General features: G+C 38.1%; 1 long non-coding RNA gene across 5 annotated transcripts in view; it reads right to left on the bottom strand.

The window, feature by feature from the left end:
- The window catches only part of LOC104695361, a 161,997-nt gene that overhangs the window by 94,826 nt on the left and 48,542 nt on the right, over nt 1–18,629 (bottom strand). For all 5 annotated transcript variants that reach the window (XR_005602529.1, XR_002047700.3, XR_002047702.3 and 2 more), the window contains 4 exons: nt 16,333–16,412; nt 14,070–14,178; nt 10,541–10,616; nt 8,005–8,176 (listed from right to left, as the gene is read on the bottom strand). This is a non-coding gene — a long non-coding RNA (uncharacterized LOC104695361). The remainder of the gene's footprint in view (nt 1–8,004; nt 8,177–10,540; nt 10,617–14,069; nt 14,179–16,332; nt 16,413–18,629) is intronic.

The following is an 18,629-nucleotide window of genomic DNA, read 5'->3' as shown; positions in this document are numbered from 1 at the left end:
TCCCAGAGCACAATGTATCCTAGGACACCTTGGTCAGGGAGGCTGGGCACGGCTGCACAGATGCCAGTGGCTTCTGGCACCAGCCAGGGACACCAACAAACCTGAAATCTGCAACTCAGGAGATGTAGTCCTTACCCAGGCAGCCTTGATAGCAATGAAATAGGCTAAAATTATTAGGTCATTAGAAGTTTAGTTCCCATTTTTGTGTACCTGGAAAAAATTCTGATTGGAGATGAGCTTTTTATTTTTTAACTGGTTTTAGGAGTCAGTTATCAATAGTCAGGACAGGATCTGATGTCAGTGAACAGTTTCTAACACTTGGACATTTTAACATTACGATAAATTCATGTTCTAAAATCTTCCTGTTTATACCAGCATCTAATTTTCTCTGTTTGTAAGATGAAGTTCAAACTTGACCAGTCAAGCCATTAATGAGGAAAGATTTATTTTCATAGATTACTTTCCACTGGCTACCAGCACACAAATATTTCTACCTAACCATGAGGACAAATGTAAAACTAAGATCTGAGACGTCAAATCCCTAAAAGAATGTAGGCAATAATCTCGAATTACAGATACAGTCCTACAGTCAAAATGTCAAAATTATGTCGAACCAATTCAGGATAGAAACATGAATGATGAGATTAGGCATTTCATAAAGCCTACATAAGGGACACATCTCTAGGAAAAAGCTGGTCTCTGAATACTTTTTTTCTGCAATACAGTACTTGTAAGTCTAGGACTAAAACTTGCACATGCCTTGTATATTTGATTGACTCCATAAGGTTTTCATCTGAATTCAAAATATAACTGTGTTTAGACATATTTGAACATTTTATTGCATTTAGTTATGAGAGATGAATTTTTCCTGAGAGAACCTAGGGCACACAACATTGCCAGATCATTCCAAACAAGTTAATTCTGAAATGGGCTTGAATCAATAACACAAAATAGGCGGTAAAGCCAATTTTTACGGTAGTCATGGTTGCATAAAATAATATCAAGACAGTCAGATTGTAAGCTCCCTGCATCACAAATACAATTTGCAACCAACTCCAAGCACAAAGAGGAAATAGATAGGCGGAAGAGATAGATAAAAACAAATGATAGATAGATAGGACAAAAGGAACTGGAGGTAAAGAAAGAATGCAGAGTAGTTGCCATTCAACACAGCGTGAAGAAGAGCCAAACAAGTGCAGCGTGTAAGTAATTCAAGGTAAATAGAACGCTTTTCTTTCATTTAGGCTTTAAAATTGTTGTGAAAAGCCTCTTTTTTCACTCTATCTGTAAGACATAGGCAGACAGGGGATGAATGTGTAAATAAGTATGTCACTGCAATGCATGGCTTTTAATGAAAATGGATTTTTAATGATCCCAAAAGCTACATTTCTCTCTGACTTGCTCCATTTCCAGACTATCAGCATGAAGTACACACAGCAAATGCACTGGTTCAGCATGTCCTTCACTAAATCCCAGGACAACCAAGCATCCAGGCACTGTAAAAACCAGAGTTGCCATTATGCAGAGCAGATACAGAGAAGCTGCACGTCCTTCATTGCTTTTATTGAACTTTCAGAGTTCTGTGACACCGCTGTGCCTTCTCCCACAGCAGACCCCAGTGTGGGTTACCTTGCACTCCACATTCATAAATAAAGGATGATGCATGGCAATGTGCCTTCCTGTCATTCTCTGCCTCAAGGACACTTGTTAAAAGTGTGCCATTCCTTCCACTCCCCCAAGCAGGCACATTGTGTTGAAGTGCTCCATGCAAAACTCTGAGCACACAAATACCAGAGGATTTAGTTCACAAACGAAGAAAAGTCACGAGGGGGAAAGAGCTTGATGCAATCCATAGCCTTCTTGCTGTCTGAACACAATGAATTCTTCTTTCCAATGTCAAAGTTCCCCTTTCAGTCAGTAATAAACAAAAATCTCACTGAAAAATGTGTAGAAATGTACTGGCTAGTATAAATAACATTTTTTCCTGTTTTTTTCATGTAGGCAATAATATTTTTTTTTTAGATTTCAGCATCATCAGAGAATAAATGAACATTTTCCTTACTTTATCACGATCCATGAAGTTTTATCTACAAATATTTCCCAGAAGGTAGGTCCATGGATTAGGAAACTGTAATATAATTGTCATAAAACCAAGATAGCATTTAAAATGGGCTCGGACTCCTGCATTCACTTCATGTTCAATGCTTCAAGGTAGGCTTTTTGCAATCTATGTTACTTGGACGAAAAAAATTTCCATGTTTATCTCCCATGTTATCATTTTTACTTCTTTGAAATATTAGAAGACATAGAAGGAATCCAAAACTAGAACACTCATGAAAAAGATAATGACTGAGGTGCCACACAATCGGGTAACAAATGCTTCCATCCATTAATGAGTCAGAGGGCACAGCCTTTTGAAGGGCTCCACAGAATCACAAAATCAAATCTCTACATTGCCAAACAAACAAACAAACAAAAACTCCCCAAAAAAACAAAACCACAAACCAAACAAAAAAACCCCAACATTTGTTGGGCACTGTCAAATTCATAATTTTTTTCCATTTTGCCTGCTCTCCTGACTCAGTGTCTCCCAATTAATATTTACCAAATGTCTCTCCCTTCTTCATTTAAATCAGTTCAAAAACTGCACCTGCTTCATGAGACCTGTGTGAGCTTCTGACAGCTGATATTTGAGAAAAAACAAGTCAACAAATTTCAAAATCCTAACTAACTACATTAAACTGTAATCAAGAAAGAGAGTGCTAAGATTAGCTCTGCCAGTACAAGGCATCAGCAAGGCAAGTGGGGGTGCCCCAGTGACACAGGTGGAAATATGGTGCACAGCCTGGGAAGGACTCCACACATCTCATGCCATCAAACGTGGCTGAAACTCAGCAACAGCACACAGCAGTTACTGAGTGCCCTGGAGACACCAGCATGGCCATATTCACCTCATTCCTCTAGAAAATAAGCCAAAAAATCCTTGCAAGAGTGCCACAAAACGGAACAACAACAAAATCAAGGTACAGTATTCAAAGCCAGAGTTCATTTTAAACAATAAAATGTGGGAAGAGCTTCAAAAACAAGAAGCAGCTGCTGAGAACAGCCAGAGGATGCAGTCAAAACCAAGGCACAGACAGATAAAGTCACTTGCCAGTGTACAGATTCACCCCAAGTTTCACTTAAAGTTATTGGTGCTTCTACAGCGTACAGGGGAGGAACCGGATTTGCCCTAAAAGGCTATACAGGACTCTTTACATACACTTTTGCTAATACACAACAAAGTAATTTATACAGAACTTTTGTTGCTTGATTTTAGCAGTTCTCTCACATTATCTAGATGAGAGACAATTGCACAATGGTAGGTAAATCTTGTTAGAAAGCATCCCAAATAAGACGGAAGATAACATCCATCTTGCCACTAAAATACACCGAAAAGATCACAAGCCTGTGTTGTGTATGCTGAGGTACTCTGCCTGGGATTCTTTATATAAAAGTTGGTGAGGAAGAGACTTGCAGCTTTTTGAAGCAGTTTCCTTCAGTACTGCCATATTTCAAATTACTTTTCTTTTCCTGACAGCTATTAAGGAACTAGTGTTACTGGAGCAGATTATCAGCCATAGGACTGTCTTCTATGGCAGTCAGCAGAGTCCCAAGCCTGCAGGAGTTTGGTGGATGGGTCCAGCTGCTGGTCCAAATCCAGGAACTGTGACATGACCCTGAATGTTAGAGGTTCATGGCTATTTCTGCATTACTTAAAAGAAAAAAAAATTACTGCAAAGAATGCAGTACCCTCCATTCCAGAGTAACCTTAAAAGGATCCCGGTCACTCCTGTACCACAGCTCATACAAATTAACTTCTTACATGTTTCTGTCAAGCAAATGGACACAATTCAAAGAACAAACATTTTAAAAAAGATATTTTAATGTGTTCTTTTCAACTGCCTTATTTAAATTGTATCATTTTTCTAAAACAACACCTTCTACCCTTGAGTCATATTTGTTAATTCTGTATTAAAATGCACCCCCTTTCTCACTAATAGAGTGTTTTAAGTTATGCTCACACATTTTTAAATTCCATATCAAAACCATAATTCACGTAGACTTAAGCATGGGGTTAACTGCAGATGCAGACAGTTAACATATTCTGTATGTTTTACACTTATTTCAGAGAATGCAAGTTAAACAATATTTAATCAGCCTAAGATAAAAGTTTATTACCACTGACTTGAACTACTTTTCAATGTGAAAGACAAGTCAACCAAACTAAAAGAAATGAGCTACTACAGACGATACTGTCTAACTCTACCTAAAAGCTATTAAAAGTCTACAAATTTTCTTCATCCACCACTCACAACAAGGAATCCCTTACAGCAAGGTGTTACAGTGGGGCTACTGCAACACGATGTATCAAACAACGAGGCCCGTGGAAAAGAAATATATATGGGCTGATTCTTGATAGATGTTTCAGAGATGTTTATTTCCCCAGCCGCATGGCCGGGGCTCTGCCCAGGAACTGAGGCAATCACGGGACTCGAGAGTCCTTGCCCGCGCAGGGGAACACAAACCAACCAACGGGGAACGAGGCTGACCAAAGGCAAGGGAAACCCCATGCCTCCCCCCAGGGCCCCTCTCCCAGGACGACATGGCAGGGGAGGAGACCCCAACAGTAAGGGACATCACTGTTTCTGTCTATTCCATACATTCTCTTTTTCTTGCTTTCTCTTTATTCTTGCAGTCTAACCATCTTTCTCACTCTTCATATTCCCTCTGATTTCTGCTTCTCCTCTCTCTTGGGTGCACTCCTGCAGCAAGAATGCAATGAGGAAAGCTCAGCCCCTGCACCAGCTGATCACCCAAGCTGCTGCATGTTTACTCCTGCAACACCAGGTTAAGCCCAGGATCCCTCATGTCATCATAGGCAAAACTCATTCTCGTTCCACTTTTGAAGTGCACACAAATAATTTTCTGCCCAAAATTCAAGGGTTTTTGCACACCCCCAGAAATTCTTGCTAAACTTCTAAATTAATTTCTCAAATGAATTTGTCAGCCAATTATGGTTTTTTCCTTCTTTATGTTTCAGTACATCAGTTGCTGGATAAAGAATTATCTTCAAATACCTACAGTTATTAGTCCCCGACAGTTATCTCAGTAGTGACTACCTCAGTCTTTTTGCAGTCTGACTATATTAAGCACAGGCAGATGTGCTACTGACATCCATATGCCCAAATGTAAAGGAATGCCAGCAATTTCAAATGAAATCACTTTTGTTTGTTATATGTTACTATCAGTGTTAATGCAGCTCTTCAGTGGCTGATCTCATTTTTAAAATTTTTACCATCTCCTTTTTACTTTCAAAATGCTTTTTATTCCCCTGTTGCTGTGAAAAGCTGGCTATGTGTATAAACTCTCTTATTAAATGCTTTCCAAGCTAAGCAAGGTAGCAAAAAGAAAATGCTTCCTCCTTTCATCGATATTTGTCTTTGAAATTATGTGAGTATATTGGCTGTACGTTTGGGCATTTTTTGAAAAAGAATATTTAGCCAATAACATGATTTAAACTTTCTCACAATCCTCAAAACACTGCTCATAAATATCTGTAAAAACAGTCTCATTTAAGTCCTGAGAACACGCCGCAGTACAACCTGCCTGTAAAACACATTTGGGAGATACAGATGAGGTTCTGGATTTCCAGCTGCAGCAAGGCAAAAAAACCTCATAACCATAATCCAAAGAACCCTTACCAGTTCTTGCACTATTTTTTTAATACTTCGTTAAGAGGTTGACACAGTAGTACTTATACCCATAAATAAGATATTTTTATTACAATCTAACAAAATCAAGACCGTAAACGTGATTCATTTTTTTTAATAACCTTAGTGCTTCAAGACTTCCAATCCTAATGGAGCAATCATGCATCACTGTTGTGTTCCAAAAGAACTATTAGGCTCTGTGCTGTGCTAGTGTAATTGCAGTCTAATGGTTTACACTATCATAATGGCACTAAATATTTTACTAAACGGAGTACAATATCTAAAAAGTGATTTAAATTGTTCCAGCTTTAAGATCGTACATCAAAGAAAGAACTGTTCCTTTCTCTCTGAATTGAGAGTAACAAAGGTGTCAAAATCGTGTTTCTCTTAATAAATTGGTTAAAACATAACATTAGAAGCAGAGTTTAAAAATTACAGTATAAAATGACTCAGTAAAAAATGAGAAGTATTAAAATATTTTGAGGCATTTTGATGCTCTGCTTTAGCAGCCTGGCATGGTTTAAATTGTAAGGTTAACAAAAGATACAGAAATACTCTATTCAGAGTCTAATCTGGATTTTTTTAACCAGAATTTCTGATTATTTACTTTAACAAAACTTTTAATAAAAATCCCACTCTGTGTAAGTGTAGCATATCATAACAAATCATCTAAGCATTAGATAACATAATTCTCCTACTTTTGTGATAAATAACACCAGCAAAGCAGCTGAGATAGCAGCAAGCCCCGGCCGTGTTTCCCTCCCCGGAAGCCACCGTGCAGCATGACGGGGCTGTGCAATGACAGGAGTGTGGTGACCTGCCGGTAAACTGCTGAGGACAGAAGGGCACAGACCCTTCACATGCTCACAACGTTCTGACTCACAAAAGTGACTGGATGAACAAAGTCAGAATAACTGTGTAAGGAGGGACCGTGAGTGGCAAGGATTTGGTAAATCCTGCCATTACCACACCAGAGTAGCCCTAACTGCACCTGCAACAGCTGCTGCCCTACTCCCTTGGACAAAGCCAAAAATATCTGTAACTCCAAAAGGAGTAATGAAGGTAGTACTAGAAGTGCCCAAAGCTTCTGAGATTGCCTCCAGAACTCCTGAAATTTGTTTTTAAATATCTACTTCTCCTAAAGCTAATTTTTACTTAGTTCATTTCGTTATTTTTATAAAAAAAAAAAAAAACCAAACTATTTTTTGACTTCTAGTTGTAGCATTAATTTACAATGTTTTTCAAACACCATTTCCTTGGAAAACAAATCTTTTCTTTTTCTCAAAAATCATGACTTTTTTTTCAGAAAAGATTTTTTGACTTTGGACTAGGACACCAGGGGTTTTTTCCAAAATTTTGTTTACAACTAGTATTGTCTACAACACTGATCTGTTTAAAAAAAAAATAAAGAGCAAAAACATGTTTGTACTATCTAGAGAACATTTTGTGCAGCTCATAACTCCTTGATTTAGGGACTGTCAGGACCTAGGATCACTCTATACCTGGAGAATAAATTAATTCTGTTAAAACAGAATGAAATAAAGCCTGACTTTTAACTCACACAGGAACTATTTTTTTTAAAACATGAAATATAGTGAATTCAGTAATGTGGTACTAAATAATCTTTGAGCTTGCACAAAAGTGCTAATAGCTAGAACCAATTATAATGCATCCTGTAAGTGAGAAGCTGTAACTTTCTAACATTGATGGTACATTCTCCTTCTAACCAAGCTTTGCTCAGGCACAGAAGCATCTCTCCAGCAAACACTCCCACAGGACTCAATATCTGCACTACATTAAAAAAAAAAATAAAAGCATTTGCTAAGGAAAAATGTCACTTAAACGAAACTTCAACAAAACATCAATTTTGCCAAAAAACATTGAAACTGTACTTTGGGCTTTTTTTCTCATTTAAATTTTTTCTTTTTTTAATACTGATACAAAAAAAAAGGGTAGAAAATCTGTTTTCTAAAGATCTCTAGGATTTATTGATACAGTGTACAGACCTAACCTATTACTCTTAGATAATTACCTTACACAATATTCTACTTACATGGAGAAATTTAATTTTAATTTACAGTTTAATTGTCCTACTTAAGGTAACCCTGTCACCTGTGTCGCTTTGTGGCTCATAACCGTAATCCTCATTTAATTATTTACTTCAAGAGAGTATTTTAATTATGGATATTACTATGCGTGTAGAGTAACTTATACTCAAGGGCAGTGAAAATTTATACAGTAGAGCGCTCACCTGTATTTCCACGCAACTCCATGTGCAGTGGCTCGGCTGCAGAGGCTACTTAGCCTGCTGAGAGATGTTCTTCACCTTCTCTGGCCTAAGACCACATCTGGGGTGCCTGAAAACAGGCAGGACCACCAGGGCACAAACGGCTTGGATGATGACTGCAAGGCTCCCAGCTGAACTATAAATGAGACAATAATAACTTCTTACATCTACATTTGACCCTGCAAATAACCTTTGGACGTGGGAGCAGGCATACAGCATTGGCTCTGGGGTGAGGTCACCACTGTGCCCCATTTCTGTGGTGATCAGTAATGGAGCGACCAAAAGAGAGGCACAGAGAATGAGCCTTCCTCTGATTTATTTCTTGAAATTCGAGCAACCAGTGATTTATGGGTTTCCTAAGATAGGGGCTGCCTGTCATCTTTTTTTTTTAATAGCCATCAATTGACCAATATTCTATGAAATTATCTAATATCTTTGCAAACTAGCTATATTTTTAGTTTTCAAAGTATCATATCACAGCAAGCTCCATCATTTAAAAATAAATTAAAAAAAAAAAAAAAAGAGAAAAAAAATCACAGCTTTGTGTTAAGCTTTAAATTTGCCAAATTTTTGGGTTTGTGTGCTATCACTGGGTCATCTTTCCAGTAATTTTAACTTCCAAAGCTGACATTTCATCATCATGAGTGGCACTATACAACTTCTCTGCTCAGCACTAAGCACTGTTTTTCATTGCCTTAAGTCCCAATAGGCAACTTTAAAAAACTGAAAATATTTTAATTTTTAGCATATTTGGCACAATAGGAACCATAGCTCTGCAGGTACACCCAGCCAGAAGGGATGATAAGGGATGCCTTATCCCCAGGCTAGCCAGCAGGTCAGCCTGGGGCAGATGGGGGCAAGAAGCTGCCCAGCCTCCTGTTCTACATACAGAAAATATGTGCCAGAGGGAAAAAAAGGAGCCCAGGTTCTGAATGTTTTTTTACCATTAAAACACTTCCAGCATTTGCAGTCTCCCTGATTTACTGTTCAGTACTCCTGACTTGCACATCCTGCTTAATGCCCAGGGAGCCAGGCAGCCCCACAGGCAGTCAGGGGTGTTTCCAACTGGGATCCTTCCCTCTTGGAGGAACTACTTCTGCAAACTCCCTCCTACACAGGAGGAGACACCAAAGCACTGCCTCCCTACCAGGAGTCAAGATGAGTGGTGGTGGGATTTCTGAGGGACACAGCTCTCCAGCACACCCAGCAGTACAGGAGGGGGACATCAGGCACATGGGAACCACAGGCCACCCGCTTCTGAGGTAAGTGCCTCTCACAGCTGTCACTTCATTATTAACAACCACCATATCTTCATAAGATGCTTATCTTTTTTAATAAACAGAAACAGTTACTAAGGGTTTTGTCTGGTGCTTTTTAATTTTTTTTTAATATTGGAATGAATCTAAAGAGCTATAGTTGTTTTCTTTAGTATCTACCTTTCTTCAGTGATGAATGTTTTTTCATGAGTAGTGTCATTACATACAATTTTTATCATCCAGATTGTTCTATTTTATTCAGCAACCTAGAAAAAATTTCATTTTTCTCTTTGTAAAGAAGTGACCTTCAACCTACAATTTGTCTGCTGCCTTTCACAGTATCCTGAGCACAGCCATGGCCCCTAACAACTGAGGGCATTCAGCACGTTCCAGTATTGAGTATATCACATTTCCCATCTGAAATTGCTTACCTCATCAGTCACTACGGGCCCAGTTTGGAAGTCATTAAAAATAATGAGAATGCTGGCACTTCTCCCAGCAATAATGGCATTGGATTCTGTGTTGCTTTTTTACTTTACAACATTTGTATATATCCACAAATCATTTAACTCTTATCTTTGTCGTAGCTTCAATGAAACTAATGGCTGCTGAAACTGTGTGGGCTTTATTCTACTTTTTACTTAAATAAGCTTCTGCCCACTCCCTCATAAAATGACACAAACACTTACACAGCATATTGCATCACAAAAGCCCCAAAGTGTTTACCAGGATCACTATATCCATCACTAAAATGCACACACTTCTCAGTCAAACACTTCAGCTGACAATAAAGTCACAAGAGAGTTTTCGGAATGAAAGCTGAAGAGTAACAAATCCAATTTGTCCAAAACAAATTTAGAATCAGGATCTTGCATTTTCATCTCCATCTGTATCTACTGTAGCATTTCCCTCCTAGCACCATGCAAAAAAATCTAACTCCATATTAACCCACTGAGTAACAACATCACTCCTGCAGTGTCCATATCTTACAAGCTTTGACAAGATAACGAGCTCTCAGGAATATGCTGCAGGCCTTCACAAAATGCACCTTTAGAGTTTCAACTAATTGTTGGAAAATGCATATTAACACATATTAAAACCTTAAAAGATTCACCCTTAATATTCAAGGTCTATCTTAGGGCTAATATAAAATTTCCCACCACTGCAATTTTCCTGCTAAGAATACGTATGATTTACATGGTTTGAAACAAATAAGAATAACACAAATATGGAAAAAACCTCACCTTCTTTAGACGTGTGAGTTCTTTAGCGCGTTTATTTGCTTTAGGCATACATTTGAACTGTGTATTGAAAACAGACCTGTCATGAGGACAAACACAAAAGTTACAGATCCAGCCCTTCTGCATAGGAAGTGTGATATCTCAAACTCATAGAAATTAATCACAGTATATAAAGTGAAACATACATTTTGACATCATCTGCTCACAGAGGAGGTATCTTTAAGATGCAAAGATTGCATCTTGAACACCAGTCACCTTGGAAGTCCGTCCACAGTGTGAAAAATCCAGAGACCCTGAACTGCTGCTGAAAGCTCTATCTTGTCAAAATCAGTAGGGTTCAATATCACTAAACTGACTACCTAGGTGGGAGCATAAAGAAAAGGCAGGTACAAGTCAGATAGTAATAATTCTAACCAATTATAAAACTAAAAGTACCAGACTTAATAAAAAAGTTCCCCAAATGCTTCATATGGTGAATTTTAAAGGTGTTTTGATGTTATTATCAGTATATGTGAAAATCTGAAGAAGAACATTACCACTGCATAAAAGTTAAGCTGAAAGCCTATTTTATAAGGTTATTAAAAATACATTTTTAAGGCTGTTAAATGTTTAATACCTTTGCAAAGTGTTTTTTTTTTGCATTTATTTCCAAGTGCTGGATAAGGTCTGTGTTTAGGACACATATTGCTTAATGTCCCTTTAGTTGGTGTAGCACCTTTAATCTCAAAATATTTTAGGCCATGTTACAAATACTTTAACAAGTCACAAAAAAAAAGAATCGCCCAGCCATCCATAGTAGTAAACATGTATCATGAGTTTGACTTCTTTTATCTATTAGATCAAGGAATGAAATGACAGCAAACTAGCTTTATGATTATCTATCTAGTTTGAAATTATCTGCCACATATCACCCACAGAGCTACTAGTGCAAGCTACACAATTTAAGCAACAGGTGCAGATGTTCAGGCATCATGAGTGATGTCACCATTTTAAGACATGAGAACGTCCTTACACAGTACAAATAAGTGAAGAACAATGTAAAAAATTGATTTGAAAATAATATAGAACAGGAAAGACAAATAACATTGTGGCAATTTAATTTTATTAAAATAGACATATGCTTTTAGAACATTTGGGGAAATTGTATAGTCCATTTTCTCCTACAGAAAATGGGAAAATGAAGGTAATAGTTTTCAGATACCGAAAGCCTGCCTATGGCTCATTATCCAATTAATTGATATGAGTAAATTAGCTAAATCAAGCTAAATGACAGCTAGTTGCTCCACAAAAGGTAGAAGTATATCAGAATAAGGGGCTTTCAGAAAATTAGATCAGTGCAGAGGTCTTTCCTTTTGAACCTTAGAAACACATTAAAAGACATTTCTATCTTCACTTTTAGAAGAAAAGCATTTAATAAAAGGATGACAAGTAATTCATATTCAGAAACTCACAGAGAAGATTACAGGTGTTACAGTAGCAGTGGAGAGTTTCATTGCAAAAGCATGACAGAATTTTTTCATCTAGACCCTCTTCCATGAAATGGATAAGATCTCTCATACCTACTATCTCACATGTTCCTCTCCTATCTTCCTTAAGGAAAAAGAAGACAGCTTGGTAGCTCTGTTCTTCTATCCCCTCTTACCACTGCACTCGGTGCACCCATCCTGCCATCCAAGGTGCTTCTTTTTACACAGAGACAGGAATGACACACAGAACATCTCAAGGAATCTTGTTAGTCTCTTATGAAATTACATGGGATAACCACTTTTTTAAGGTCTTGTAAGAATACTGCTTTGGTTTTGTGCAAATGTAGGATGGTACAGGGGATAGCACAGGACTTAAAATACACAGTTGAATTAGTCAGGGAAAACTGAATCTGGATTCAGTACTTTGGGGGCCGAATTAGAAATTTAGTGCCAGGTAATGCAGAAAAAAATATAAACAACCCCCCTTTTGTTTGGATGTAATTGTCAATGCTGACTAAACAGCAGGGTTGAAATCTGCTCTTAGGAACAATGATCACATAAAAGCTCTAACTAAACTCCTAAGCCCGAACTCTGTTGCAATAGGGAATACACACTCTCAGGCTGCACAGAAGCTTCCATTATGTGAAAAAGAAAAAAGCACGGCTTTTCTTACCACTGAGATACTTCCCATGCTTTTTCATTTCAGTGGTGGTTTGTTTTCCACCCTCCTCCTTCCTGTCACCTCAGACCATGGCAGCTCAAGTGGACAATACAAACAGATGGGACATTTCTATTCATCTCACTCCTCCGTCATTTTTTGTTTGTTTTTGTTGCTGTAGTTTTACATACATCAAAATGAGAATTTTGCCCAAGACACTGCCTGTGTTAAACAGCCCGTGTCACTCAGAGCTTCTGAGCACCAGGTATTCACTGATGGCTTTCAAGTAGATCCTGAAGTGGCAGCCAAGAATTTACAGCTGAGGGAGCTGAGGCTGTTCAGTCTGGAGAAAAGGAGGCTGAGGCAGACCTTATCACTCTCTAAAATTATCTGAAAAGAAGCTGCAAGGTGGGAGGCAGTCCTGGGTAACGAGCAATAGTATGACAGAAAATGCTTCAAGTTGCACCAGGTTTAGATTAGATATTAGGAAAAAATTCTCCACTGAAAGGACTTTTAAGCACTGGAACAGGCTGTCCAAGGAAGTGGTTGTGTCACCATCCCTGGAGGGATTTAAAAGATGTGTAGATATAGCACTTGGGGACATAGTTTAGCCATAGTTTTGGAAGTGTTAGGTTAAGGGTTGGACCTTGGAGGACTTCTCCAACCTAGTGATTCTGTGATTCTCTCTTCCCAAAATATTGCACATCAGTACAAAAAAAACAAGCCTCTGACTTTCACATCCAAATGTTAGCTAAGAAAGTGTTTAACCCTGGAGACATTTTCAGAACATTAGTTCAGAGCCTTTGCACAATTTAATCAGAAGTAGTTTTATACTCTGATTGTGCAATTAAACACAATATACTCTTACAGTTGCCATTTATCACACTGCTACCATATCAAGTAATCTGGCCAACAAAACTGTCTGGTACCTAGGAGTGAAGAAATTAGAAGGATAATGTTCTGAAGGAAAGCAGGTCTATCCAACATTTTACAGTACTAAAAATACCCTTGGGACTTGTTCTGATACCTTGTAATTATGCACACATATCCTGATTTATGGTCCGTGTCTCCCAGCTCAAAGTAGTACGCACTCTGTTTCATATCTTGCCCTATTTATGCGTAAAATAGTTGCATCTGTAATACCATAAAAGAGAGGACAGGCTCACTGCAGGTTACTATCGATTTTATATGAGCATAGGCATAATCTAATGATCCTTTTCAACTAAGGATAAATATGCACAATTTAGCCTTAAACATATTCAGTGTCAGATCATTTCAACTGCTCCCTTTGAGAAATATGCCTGTTATGTTAAAGATCTCTGCTGTCCAGCCTCCTTCTTAAGAGTGGAGAGTGTCACAAAGGAGACAAAGATGTGCAGACGGGAAAAGGGACAAGAAACATTGTTACCTGTGCATCAAGAAACATGTCTGCTCCAGGCCAAACTTGTGAATTCATGTTCCACAACTTCCCCCTGCTTCTCTCCACCTCTACATGACCCTGCTCTCTGACTCAGCACCTACAGTAATTAATGAAGAAAGAGAATCCACCTTGTCCAAGTGAGTACCAGCAAAGAGAGGGGTGGTTGACAGGAAAATAGATAAGCATTTTAGTGTAATAATGACTGAAAATACCCTAATTAATAGGTATATGCAGGTCTGTTTCAAAAGAAGAAAGGACAACCTGGCTTAGACAAGAGATCTAATTTTCATTCCCCAGGTCTGCTCTGCAACCCTCACACAACCCCTGGCATGCGGCTGAAATCCTCTCTTTGGAGATGGAAAGCAAAGCAATTGCTAAACATTCATTTGTTAGTGGGTTGTTTTGTTTTGCTGGGTTTGTGTTGGTTTGGGGTCTTTTTTTTTAATTTTCCATCAGTTTCAAAATAAGAGAGCACATGCAGATTTAAAGTTGTAATGTGTTTCTGTCCACCTATTACATGCTAATCTTTAAAAGAGGAAATGTGATAAATGCAATGGAGTGGCCTTAGCTGCTGCCTGTACAAGGAAGAGCTGGAATCTGCATGTGCTAACAAGGGATACAAAGCCCATACCAGGGAGAAGGGTCCTCAAACTGCAGCTAGGGTCATTAACAAACTTCTTTTTTTCCTAATATATCTTAAATGTGGTTTACTGTTGGATGCATATTTATTCACACCTTTTGCACAAAAGAAGAAGGTTTTGCAGTGTTCTTAAAATAATTTTGAACAGGACTCTGTCAACATAAGGTCCAGCTTATCCATGAAATAAGTCCGTATTTTTGCTGATTACTTTTTCAAAAACAATTTAACTTGTAGGCTGAATTCAAGCCTTATTTCATTTCACAACACAGCTTCAATTTTGTGTTTGCCAGTTCTGAGAACTCTGTACCCATTTCTTACTCGTATGGATACAGTTAAAAACGTACTAATGTACCAATAATAAACTTGCATTATTAACAATCACTGCAACATAATTAGCAATTCCCAGAAAAGACTACAACCCAAACCTGAAAGGTACATAATATTCTTTTCATTCTTTTATTTTTGTATTAAACTACATCTATTACACATCGTTTATCTCTTCTTAGTGGTGGTTCGACCAAGTTCTCCTACATTAAGATTGAACTATTTTTTTTCCTATTCAGAAACAATTAAGATTTTTGTCTTCTGGAAGTGGTGAATGAATTGAGATGCAGATCAAATTAATATTTTCCCCCACATGTGCACAAGCCACAAAATTTAGGGAAAAGGAACAGCGTAGGGAAAGGTTTTCAGGAGTTCTCATGCTTTTTCAGCAAGTTCACATAGATAGCTATGCAGTCAATTTTATGAATAACCTAACCAAATAAAACCAAGTGACACTTGTTTTAATAACCTCTTTTGGGAACAATCTAATCTGCATACATCTCACTTTCTGTACTTTAAATATTTTTTAAAAATCAAATTAGGAGGTTTGCTTTTCATGACCTCTTTTATGAGTCTTTTATGAATAGTTCCACTATCCATGTTTATTAGTTTTTTCCTTCTTTTTTTTCTTTTTTTTTTTTTTTAAGGGTATCTGCACTCCTTCCAAAATAAGATCATTTTTCTTGTCACCCCACTAACTTTTTTTAGTGTTCCCTATTTCAAATGGCTTATATGTTTAAACAAGTAAGGGCTCTGGAGCACCATCATGCATCAGATGTAGCCTAGAAATAGTTTTATCCATCCAAACTCAATTAGGTGCTGTGACAGTAAGGAGCAAAACCAGACTCCTTAAGATATAATCCAACATAGTAATGACAATTAATACCTCCCTCCCTCCATGTGCGTGCTCTCTGATTATTAATCTTGGTGAATGGGAAGCTGAACACTGGACAGGGTGAAGGACTGGACTGTGCCTCTGCTGCCAATGAATGAACTAAAAGAACTGAGTGCAGGAAAACAGGAGTGGAACTTTTTAATTTTAATTATCTCAGAGAGACTAGGCCATGGAAATAAAGTTCTTATCAACACACTGCCAACAAATTGATAAACCAGGCACAGAATAACTTTTTAAAAATAAATCAATAAAAAATTAGAGGACAGAAAGAGACAGACTATTCATAAAAGCAGACAAGAGAGTTTAATTCCTTGGTTTTCATGCAATTTTCTTATGAGATTCTCATCAGAAGAGGAGAAATGAACCAAGAAATTCTTGAACTATTTACTTACATGGAAGCAAGGAGATATCATGGGAGCAACTGTACACATAGATGATTTAAAAACTTTCCTTTGTGCATCTGAACACCCACCTAAAATAAGAATAGTAGAAGCAAACTTAAGCAGCATGAAGCTATAGTACACATCTTAACAACCTGAAAATAACCAATGAAAGCTTCTACAGCCAATCGAAGACACAAAACAAGCTATCACCATGTTAATATCTAACATTTTTACAGTGATATTCTATAGGAAAAGTCAGAATAACAAGAGCCCTGATTCGGAAAATAGAGACTGTAACGGCATTACTACTTTCTAGCCATCTGGATCCACAGAGATATTTAATACTGCTAAGAACTAGGGCCTAATACAGAAACCATAAGGACAAAAAAGAGAAAGATGGACATAAGAGAGTCATTTAGCCTCAACAGCCCAAAACTGTCAGGAGTCTACCATTTTTAGCTTGTAAGATAGAGCACATATTTAGCATCTGAAAAGTCTGGATTTTGTAATAAGCACCAGACTCAATCTTAATGTGCAGAGGATACAGCCTCTTTGTAAGGCATTCAATAACATCATACTCGATCGTATAAGAAGAGCCATTTAGACTTTACATATTGAGCAACGGCTCATCTACAAAATACCAGTGTATAGAAAAAGCAAAAGAACACATTACAAAAGGATATCCAGTCCTCCTGATAAGACTTTAAAGCAATATATAATATACCCTGGATTAATATCATATTAATAGCTGTGACAAACTCATACCCTTCCCATTTCAATAGCCTGAGCCAAATAGGGAATGCATCTGACTATCTTTTCAGTAATTCTGCTTCTTAAGTGTTACATTGAATCAGGTCAAGCAGAACCCAAGATACTTTATTTCAAGGCTATTTCAATGGTTAGAGGAGCAATTTAAATAGAAAGCGGGAGTGGTACTGTTCTCTATATTTTAAACTATTTTAATAGTTTAAATAAATGAAAGTTATTGAAACTGTTTTCCAGAAACTAACTTGAATCATTCACAAATGTGCTGTTTCAATACAGAATAAGATCAGCAGTGCAGAAATGAATCACATTAAAAAGCAAAAATATACTAAATCAGACAAAGATTTGAAACTTCAATACATCACAGGTGATTCTCTGGTAGCATGTTTCCACCCAGAACACAGCTATTGCACACAGAAAGAAGAAAATGAAAAGAAATGCTAATCCATGCAACAATGCGGCTTCACAGAAGCAGTGAAGTGACACAAGGGCTTCAGCTGGGTCCTTAAAAGTGGGCATGGGGGCAACAGCAGATAGAGCAGGATGCAAAGGGAATAGATAAGTGACTTAAAGATAGTTTCCCACCTTCTTCTGTACCCTGCTTTCCATGCTCCAGGAAACAGATGCCTTTAGCATCACTAGAGTACGTGTAGGAAAATATATTTGAGAAATTAAGGCCCTGGAGGTTACATGGTGGCGCTTCAAAGCGTGATGTTTCTAAGATCACTCTCTCATTCTCTTTTCTATTTCTTTTTATAGACACAGATTCATGAAGGAAAGTCCTTGCTGACTGAAGCAGTTTCTCTGCTGAGATATGCTATTGGCATAGAGCTGGCAAAACGATACTAAATTAGAATAGAAAGCTTAGAAGTTATCTTCACTTAAATACAAAAGCAGACACATACTCCACTCACAGTGGAAGAGCAAATAAACAGAAAATAAAAGTGTACATAAGAGCAACTTCTTCCTTAGCTGCAATAAGAGTCATGTTCATGAAGTTATTGCCTAGTGCTCCCAGGCTGGACTAGTTCATCATCACATGGGAGGAACAGAAAGAGCTGATAAGCCAAGTACCCCCCTGCCAGGCTCCCCCAGCAGTGCTCCGAAGAGCCTGAGGAGCTGCAGAGCCCCCAGGCAGTGCCCACTGCCCGGCACCACACAGCTGAGCCACGCTGTCCAGAGCTGCTTCAACACATCCCTGGAGAGCATGTGCCTACAGCAAACCTTGGCCACAGATCCACGATACATTTCAGTCTTAGGTACCCATATTTTCTATTTCAAAACAGAACTTTAATCCTCACAACCTACATCAACTAACCCTGGGAACGCTAAAGTTTCCATCACAAAAGCTTAAGAGGTTCCAAAATTTCCACATCCAGCAGGCATGCCCAGAAACATCTCAATTCCATCAGGTCTGTGAAATTCACATCTCTGAGGCCCAAGCTTCACTAGGAATTGCAAAGAGTTAATCCCTCTAACATCTTTCCCAAGGACGTCAGTCCTACAGGCAGGCAGTGTTTTCACCCAAAGAGGTTCCATGC

Source organism: Corvus cornix, chromosome 8 (assembly GCF_000738735.6).
Source record: "Corvus cornix cornix isolate S_Up_H32 chromosome 8, ASM73873v5, whole genome shotgun sequence".
NCBI lineage: Eukaryota > Metazoa > Chordata > Aves > Passeriformes > Corvidae > Corvus > Corvus cornix.
This window is presented reverse-complemented; position numbering and strand designations above follow the sequence as displayed.